Here is a 9,892-nt window from a genome sequence, read left to right as displayed (position 1 = left end):
CCGTAGCTGCGTTTTTAACGGGCCTAAAAATATTTAAAATGATTCACTTTTAACTAATGTAATGCTTGTTTGTTGCTTGAGAAGCTTGTGGAAATAGTGTAGGTTTGTTTTAGTACAGTTTTAGGGAAACAAAAGTTAGGGGGGCAGCTCTACAGTGGGGGGGCAGCTGCCCCCCCTTGCCCCCCGTAGATCCGCCCCTGGTGTGGAGGGAGTACGAGTCAGTAGGGTTGCGGTCGGATAATCCAAAAATCAGCTCCTAACGTCTAACCCAGGGGTGCCCAACCAGTCGATCGCGATCGACCGGTCGATTTCCAGTCGATCGCGATGTGTCTAAAAATAGAACAACAATATTCTGTTTTATCGTTAATGTCCTATAACATCATCTTCCTGTGCCAGAATAATGCACTTGAACGCATCAAAGCTTTGTGATTGGCCGGCGTGACCCATGTGTCGGGGCGTGGCTGGTGGGAAGTGCGCTGACGTTGTCCGTGTCAACAGGACAATGAGTCAGGTGTATCCAGGACGGTCTCTCTCGCCACTCGAACTGCAGTAGGTGTAGACAGGAGTACTTGGTAGGGACCCTCCCACTTGGGTGAGTGCCAGGTCTTTCTCTTTATCGCTCTGGTGAACACCCACTCTTCTGGTTTCACTGTCTGTGTGGAGTCAGGTACTTCCTGTGCAGAGGGGACAATAACATGTGTGATCTCTTTTCTTCTCAACATTTTTGCCATACAGTTGCAAGAAAAAGTATGTGAACCCTTTGGATTCTATGGCAGAAGCAAAAAAGCCCAAAATATATAATTTTCACTCTGAGTGGGAGGATGATTATTTTTGTATTTATTCCAATTCAAAGTCCATCTGTCTCATCTGCAATGCGAGCGTGGCTTTATCGAAGAAGGGTAATTTAGGAGCGGCATTTCAAAACAGTGCACAAATGCTACGAGACGGAATTCCCTCTTAATTCTGCCCTACGCTCCAAAAGGGGAGGGACCTGAAAGGACAGCTAAATGCACAGCAGTCCATTTTCACCAGGCCCAACAACAAGAGCAAGGCTGCTACCATAGCATCTTATCGTGTCAGTCACGTTCTTGCGAAACACATGACGTTTTTCAAAGACGGCGAAGTTGTGAAAGAAGCTTTCCTGGAGGCTGCCGACGCGCTTTTGGGGGACAATAAAAATAACAGTAGCATTTCAACAGGTTTTTGATATAATAAAAACTCAAGTTAGATACCGTTATTAATCAGCTGTAAGTGTTAGTTAATGCACTCTGGGATATGGTGTTAAAAAGATATGATATCCGAAAACATTTAAAAATATATATATATACTTTATTCCGAGTGTTCTTGCTTTTCTCTTTGGAAGTCATCACATAACGGCATTGTAATACACGGTTCGGCTGCATTAAATATTACACATCTGCCGTAGTTCTTTATTTATAGAGCCCTGATTGTTGTGGAAATATTTTCCAAGGCCCATAACTTTGACCCAGTTTATCAGTTCAAACTGTCCTGACTGAGCACACGCACCTCGTAACCTTGGCTGCTGTGCTCTCAGTGTTCTGTCTCCCTGTCCCTGCCTGTTGGCGTCAGCTGATAGAGGTGTTATGATTTTATCTTGTTATGCAGCAGTTTGATGATTGATTGATTGATTGATTGAAAAGTTTTATTAACAGCTTGTATATTGGGTACAGTACAGTACTGCTCAAAACATACAATTGTTAAGGGGATGCAGACCAGAGAAAGACTTTCGTCTTGTTTACATCAGGGTCCCCCATTTCCAATTCATCATGTCATTTAAGACATATAAGACATATTTGACATACAGATGGCTTATTTACAATTTACATACAGGTGGTTTTTACATACAGATTGCTTGTTTACAATTTTCATTTTAGATTTCGTTCTAATACATCCTAACCGGACATTTAAGACATACCAAGTCTACAGATATACAGTTAGTAACAGAGTCTAAAATGCGAGCATATACATAGATGTGGGGGGGGGAAGCTGTCCATTGAACGACAGGTTGAGATTTGTACCATTACCGGGGCCAGTTTTGCAATGCTCTCCCCGAAGGTGCTCTTTAAGAGAGGTTTTGAAGGTAAGTATAGTTTTACTTTCCTTTACAGTTGTGGGAAGAGCGTTCCACCTTGATGTGGCATAATTGCGAAACGTGTATTCTCCCTTTTTTGTGCCAAATCTGGGTTTCACATGATTTGTGGAGCTCCCTCTGGTGTTATGATCATGGTATTCCTTGACCTTTGGAAGAATTTTGACATGTACATGGGTACCATAGAGGTGTAGTGGATCTTGTAGACCAGGCCCATTGCAAGTAGCTGTACTCTGTCGTCTACTCTAAGCCATCCTAGGTTGTCAAAGTGGGCAGAGGTGAGGTGGGTTCTAGATGAAAGGTCAAGCAGTAGTCTGACCAGTTTATTTTGCGATGTTTGAAGTTTTATTTTTAGCGCCTTGGAGGTGCTATGGTACCATGACGTGCAAGCATAGTCATAGTACCCTTGAATGAGTGCTCCTGCCAGAGTTTTCAGGGTGTTTTTGTTTTTATTACATTGGATGCCATTTTGTCACAGGAGAGGTTTGCCTCAAGAATAGATCCTAGGTATGTAATTTCCTTCTTACTTGTGACAATAATGTCGCCCACTGCAACTGAGAAGTCGTCGGATTTGCTGAGATTATGTTTCGAACCGAAGAGAATGGACTCTGTTTTACCCAGGTGTAATGATAATTTATTATCGGCGAGCCAGGTGCAGATTCTGCCGAGCTCGGAGCTGAGGGTTTTTTCAACCTGCAACCTGTTCCTGTCAGAGACCAGCAGGGCTGAGTCGTCCGCGAACAGGAACAAGTTGCAGTCACATGCTGATGACATGTCATTTACATAAATTAGGAACAGTAACGGACCTAATATGCTTCCTTGTGGAACACCACAGCTCACTGGGAGGGGGGGGGGCAGAGTACCGTTTACCTCCACCATCTGTTCTCTCCCCTCCAGGTAGGATTGCATCCAGCTCACCGATAGTTTATCAAAACCAATTGCTTTTAACTTGTCAATCAGAATGGGGTGATTGACAGTGTCGAAAGCCTTTTGTAGGTCCAGCATCACCATGCCGCAGTACTTGCCCTCGTCCACCTCTTGTTTGATGTGGTCGCTCAAATAAAGAAGGCATGTGTCAGTGGAGTGGGATGTTCTAAAGCCAGATTGAAATTCATAGATTAGTTTCTTTTCCGCGAGGTACTTTTCGACCTGTTCATATACTATTTTTTCCATGACTTTCGAGATGGAGGTAAGTATAGAAACAGGGCGGTAGTTGCCTGGGTCCAATTTGCTGCCCTTTTTGTGCAGGGGGGTTACTCTTGCAATTTTGAAGTCTTTGGGTACTTTTCCCTGTTTTATGGAGAGGTTAATTATGTGAGCTATGACTGGTGAGATGGCGGTTGCTGTGTCTCTGAGGAATTTGGAGGGGATATTGTCGTGGCCAGTGGCCTTGTTAGGTTGGAGGGCGCTCAGTTGAATGAGTACCTCTGCTATTGTTACCCTTGCTAGACTGAAATCATCTTTGCGTACCCCTAGGTTTTTGTAGTAGGTCATGATGTGATCTACTCCAAAAAGCCCTGAGTGGGAGGGTAATTTATTTACAAGAGTTGTGGCTATGTTTGTGAAAAAAATGTTCAAGTACTTGGCCACATCCAGTTTGTCTGTGATGAGCCTGTTATCTGTCTTTATGTTTAAGTTAGAAAATCTCGTTTTGAGTTTTTTACTGCAGCCAAGCTGGTTATTGAGTAATTTCCAAAGTTCACGGGGTTTATTTTTGTTTTCCTCAGTTTTGACATTGATGCTCTCAGAACTAGCTAAATACATGGGTCTGAGGTAAAGTTCTTTGGAATTGACGTGGCAACTCTACCGTGATGTCAGAACCTCTGGCTCTTGGACTTGTGATGTGAATCCTCCGGCCGTAACTCCAAATAAACCATCAGTGTTTGACATCAAAGCTACTGCTCCTACCGTGTCTCCTTCCTGAGTCGGTGACTCCCACAGCATTGCTACACAGAAGTTTCCTCTACACTGATGAGAAGACTTCTGGACAAACTGGAAGAACTGAAAACGTGACGTGGATCATAAATATATCAACAATAAACAACATCTTACATTTCTTTTCACAAAATACGTCTCCTTGCAGTATCAATAGTAATTCGGCTGACTGTATATTTGATCCAATTGGTAGATAGGTTATATTTACACCATACCGGTGCACAGCTGATAGAAAAGGACTTTTTTAAAGATATTACTGATTTTCTTTGAATATAAGAATGTAAATACTGAGTTGAGAGAATAGTCAGGGGATTTGGGTGATGGAGACACATCTATGGAATCACAATTGCAATAGCTTACCATTAAATGACGGATATACCTTTCTGTCTGTGATGTTTTACAAATCAGATATTAATGTATAGAAGCAAAACATGAGAAATAGTATAGCAATATCCTGTAAAAGTATGTAAAAACATGAATAAAACTACACATCTTCGGATGTTATACATACATAAGTGTCCTACAATAATAATACAAAGTTATTATTAGTATGCTGTGTGGTTAAAGCACGTTATTGAATTGAATTATTATGAATTATTTCGCATTAACACCACATCCCAGCGTGCATTGCGGCTAAAACATCCAATCAACGAGCTTCAAGCTGAGAATCTTGGGTAATCAGTTCAGTGGGTTTGTGGTGTGTATCGCTCAAAATGTCCCGTCTGTTTCCGGTGACTTTATTTACGGCTAAAAAGCATGCTAAAAAGCCCAAGATTATAGAATTAAACAAATAAATAAAAACAAGGATAATTGGGTGTTATTGTTGAGTAAATAACAGTGTGTTATTTAGAAAAGAATAAGAAATTAGAAGGGAAAAAAAGATTTTCAAAAATACAGATTTCAGTATTTTGAGGCTCTGAGCCCCATTTATTTTCCTCACAGACGGGAAAAAAGTCAGACATTATACGATTTAAAATAAAAACAAATAAATAAAAAGATAAAACACTGGCATGCAATTTACGTTAGAATAAATAGAATGGTTCTGAACTCTAGATGAGAGTAAAATCTACGTCACTTTACAGCCCCGCCCACTTTTGGGGAAACCAACGCTGTCATTTGAACGCCGATCAAGCCTGAAGCACAGAGCTCTTCTGTTACTGTCCTTTCTTCTTAGAGGAAGTACAGAAACACGTAACTCTGGATTTGTTTTAATGTTTAAGTTGCAATAAACGACACAGCAGCTTTTTGTCATGTTAAAACTATTATTTTCTGCCTCGCTCATGAGAGTAACAGCTGGCGAAATTACAGCCTCGCCTACTGATTTCAATTTAACCATATATCGAGCCCGATTGTCGATTTCAAATGTGTGCTCTAAAATGATATTTATAAATGACTATTCTCATTATTGTAAGGGACACTTCTGCAGCAATGGAGAGTCAGGACTCAGAGAGACACGAGGAGAGTTGGAGCTTTGATGTCAAACACTGGTGGTTTATTACGAGTATCGGCCGGAGGATTCATATCACAAGTCACAGCAGTCACGATCTGACTGCACGGGAGAGTTGCCACGTCAATTCTGAAGCGCCTCTCTCTTGCTAGACCTTTTAACTCGTTCACAGAGAGTAATCAACATAGTTGAGGAGATAACCTAAACATCTGGGAAGACTGAATCAAAAGGAGATAGCCTAAACATCTGGGAACACTGAATCACTTGTCTGACCCTGATGGCCTCGAAGATTACACACCTAGGAGTCCACAAACACCGAGAAGGAAGTGTTCCAGCGTTCTCACAACCATAAACCATTTGTGACCGAGAGTTGACCGGTCATAAACTGGGAACAACAACATATGACTGAAGCAGCCCCTTTCCTTAAGGGAGATAACAGACATCAGGGTTGGTCATAAACGTCAAAGGGCAAAAAGGTTAGATATCTAGGAGTCCAAGAGAATTATTCCCTAACAATTATTATAAGCAAGACAATAAATGGCAAAGATATGTAGAAAATAAACGTATTTGAGATACGTTCATAACAAACGTAACGTGGGAGAAAATAAGTTTCTAGCTAAACGTAATTGAGAATGCAGTTTAGTTCTGTGGGAATGTAATTTTTAGGAGACAGGGTTGTTATATGCTGTAATAACAGTGTTTACTACAAAACAAATAGGTATTATTTTTTATATTTTTGTATTTACGTTTTAAGAACTGATTTGATTACAGGGCATACATAACAACATGAGATACAGATTACCAGTTTCTTCTTTAAAAAAAGTTAATACAGAGCCAAGAGAATATAATGAAAAAGGAATCAAAGTTACACAGGCTGAAGACTTTTCTTTTTGCTGCTGCTTTTAGTTAAACTATTCATATCTTACACTTCACTGTAATGTTTATTTTATTGTCTTTTCTTTTTAATTACTGTTTTTAAATGCCATTTTATAATGTGTTTCCACTGCACTATTTCGTAATGCTCTTAATGTCACTTTGCCTTGTGTTGAAAGGTGTTATATAAATACACTTGCCTTGCCTTACCTTGCCTTCCACTGCTGAGTAAAAATGTAATGATTATATGATTTCATGAAATGCAGAAGACAGACTTTTAAGCAAATTACTGAGTTAATAAACTAGCTCGTAATAGCTGTTCAATTTGCCAGCGACTGTCACCAATTTCTAGACATGAGACGTCAGATTTTGCCCAGTTTTGTTCCATTTCTTAAAAATGTATGAATTTTTAGTGCTAAAATGCCTTTTTTTTTAAAAATGTGTTTGTTAATGGTTATTAGCATTATCCCCCCCAAAAAGTAGAACATTGGAAATGATACATACATTAAATTCTGGTTTAAAATAGTGTTTAAATATATATATATGTACCGCTCATATGCTAGTTCTTCCTGTCTGATTTGAAAACGTTCCAATTGTAATTAGATTTATTGAGATGGTTGTCCAATTAGGGAGGTGAGAAACTGTTGAAAAGGGTCCGGGAGAAAGAAGGGGGGGGGGGGGTATGTTTAGAGGCTCATGAGGAGAGGCTGACAGAGAAGGGGGGAGAAAAGAAGAAGACAGGATGGGATAGATACAGAACATGAAGAGAACAGTAAGGGGGAAACAGAGGTTAGATGGTAAACAGCCATTTGAAAGATGCCTTAATTGCTCTCTACAACAGTGGTCCACTCTCTGTCACACACACACACACACACACACACACACACACACACACACACACACACACACACACACACACACCACACACACACACACACACACACACAGTTTGGCTCCTAATGAGCACTTAGAGCATCGAACAACCAACAAGCTCTGTGAGAACTGGTCAGAATATGCCCACACGGCTCATACACAGACACACACAGCATGGCATTTTGCAGGTTAATTGTTCTCCGATCTATAATGGAGAGTTTCCAGTTGTTAGGGTTTCAGCTAACTCACTGATAACATCACCAAATGTGTGTGTTTGTGTGCGCCACATTTTAAAATGCCAAGCATGAATGTGATAGATGTAATTGACCTACGTGGAAACTGATCAACTAAGGGACATTTGAATAGCTGAACATAAAAACCCACTCATCATTTATAAACAGATGTGCCTGTATGCATGTTTGGTTCACAGAAGAATTTCACTGTCACTGTTATTGATTCTTGATACTGCCTAAGCTCCGAGGTTTGTGCTCCTGTTATTGCCCCCCAGTGTCCCTTAGAACAAGCTGCTACAAACACAGTCTCTGCTATGTCTTGGTTGAGGTGGATCACTGGGTAAAATTGAATATCTTTGAGAAGAGTTTAGCTAACAGGAAAAACACTTGAGGAATAATGGTGCATTCAAAACGGACGCAAAGCACATTTTTCCTGCAGTGCTATTACATTTAAAGTAAATGCAAAGACTCAAGATGGACACAAATATGTGCCGGCCAGCGAAAGTAAAAAAAAAATCAAAAGCGAGACATTCGCGTGACGCTGTCTCAGGCACTGACATACAGACGATTCGGAATGAATAAGCAAAACATCAGCTGTTGGTTGTGGTCAACGGCACTCTATGACAAGAACTGAAGAAGAATCACATTTTATAAACGTCTAAGGCATGGCAAATACAGTCTCTACTTTATTTGTGTTTATTTGAAGTTCTTGTGACTGGACAGAACAGTTACAATTTCATTTCATTTCAAACCTTTATTTACCCAGGTGTATCCCATTGAGATCATTGATCTCTTTTTCAAGGGAGACCTGCTCAAGTAGGTTCCACATGAAACATAAAAACATAAACAGAACAACAAAAAGGACATCTTACAGCATCATTACAGGGATTACAATTTACATAATTATCCACATAAACAGGTACCAACAGCTTCCGATTGAGTAGCATCCAACCGAGCTTTAAAAACATTTAGTGGCACCAGATTGCTCAGTTTCCATTTCAATTGCAGACTATTCCAAGACAGAGGAGCTGCGCATCTAAAAGCTATCTTCCCTAATGTTGTGAGTTTTCATAGTATGTTTAATACTTAAAAACGAAAGTTAGTTATAATCAAATATAATCAATTATATTCTTGTATAACCCACAATGAAAATGCTTCATATTTTAGGTTTTTCTATAGTTACAGTATAAACAAAACAAAGTGGGTTGTTTAGGTTGAGTTTTCTTCCTCTCCTCTGGCAGCAGTCCACAGGGAGGGGCTTCACACTAAGGAGACACATTAAGAGGCCAAAGAGTTCATGTCCTTTTTACCTCATATGAAAGGGTGTCTTATCCCATAACAGCTGTGGAACATGTTGGACATGTTCAGCCTTGTACATTATGCGCATGCGCGGTTTTCAACTGAATTGGGTGTATAGGAGGAGTTTTGTTTTTTTGGTTTGGATCCAGTTTTTTAGCATAAAGAGACTGGTTTTTTGAGAGAGCGCGAGAGAGGGGGGGTGACCCCTGGTAGACTCTCTCCCGGTAGGCTGTGTGCTTCAGAGCTGGGTTAATAGCTCTCGGTAAGGTCCTCCCAGACGGGGTAAATATCTCTCGAATTTATTGGTTGTTGGCTGAGTGGAATGATTTGATGAGAGAAAGTGTATGAACCTTTATAAATACCGCGACCTGTGGGGAAAATCTGGTCCCCCGAAATTTGCGGACAGGTATGGGTTTTTGAGTGTTAATCCCCGTCTGTGTCGGAAAAAGTGTATGAACCTTTATAAATACCGCGACCTGTGGGGAAAATCTGGTCCCCCCAAAATTTGCGGACAGGTATGGGTTTTTGAGTGTTAATATCCGCCGTCTGTGTCGGAAAAAACGGTATGAAACTGATGTGAATAAATGGGTGAATGAAAAGTTGAATGCGCTTTTTATTGTCACCGGTCTTTTTACGAGGAAATACCTCTAAATTCTATCGGGAGAATTTTAAAATGTCACAACTGAAATGGGCAGTTGAAATTAAAACATTTTGGTAATAAATGTAAGACTGTGAATTAAAGTTTCATTTGAACATGATCACAGCACGGTTTTTTTTGTTAGTATGATTATAATGTTGTGAGAGAGAAGGTAAAAACCCTGTATTAGTTTGGACCTATTTTTCTTCAAATAAACTGAATCCCACCTGTTGGATTGGGATCCTTTAAAAGACACCTGTGCCTCCTCTCCTGCGTCAAAGGTAAGATTGCACCCTGCCACACACACTTAGTAGGAGCACACTCCATTTACTGATATCAAAATCCTTCGGGATCGCTTAAACAGATTAAAAAAGTTGTCTGAATTGAAACAGCAGTTAATTGAACCTGGTTCTTCGTGGGGGTTAGGAAGAGGTGAGATCTTGCTGACGTTGGTGGATCTGAGCCACGCAGCAAACTTACATAGA

Source organism: Gymnodraco acuticeps, unplaced genomic scaffold, assembly GCF_902827175.1.
Source record: "Gymnodraco acuticeps unplaced genomic scaffold, fGymAcu1.1, whole genome shotgun sequence".
Taxonomy (NCBI): Eukaryota; Metazoa; Chordata; class Actinopteri; order Perciformes; family Bathydraconidae; genus Gymnodraco; species Gymnodraco acuticeps.
Note: the sequence above shows the minus strand (reverse complement) of the source record.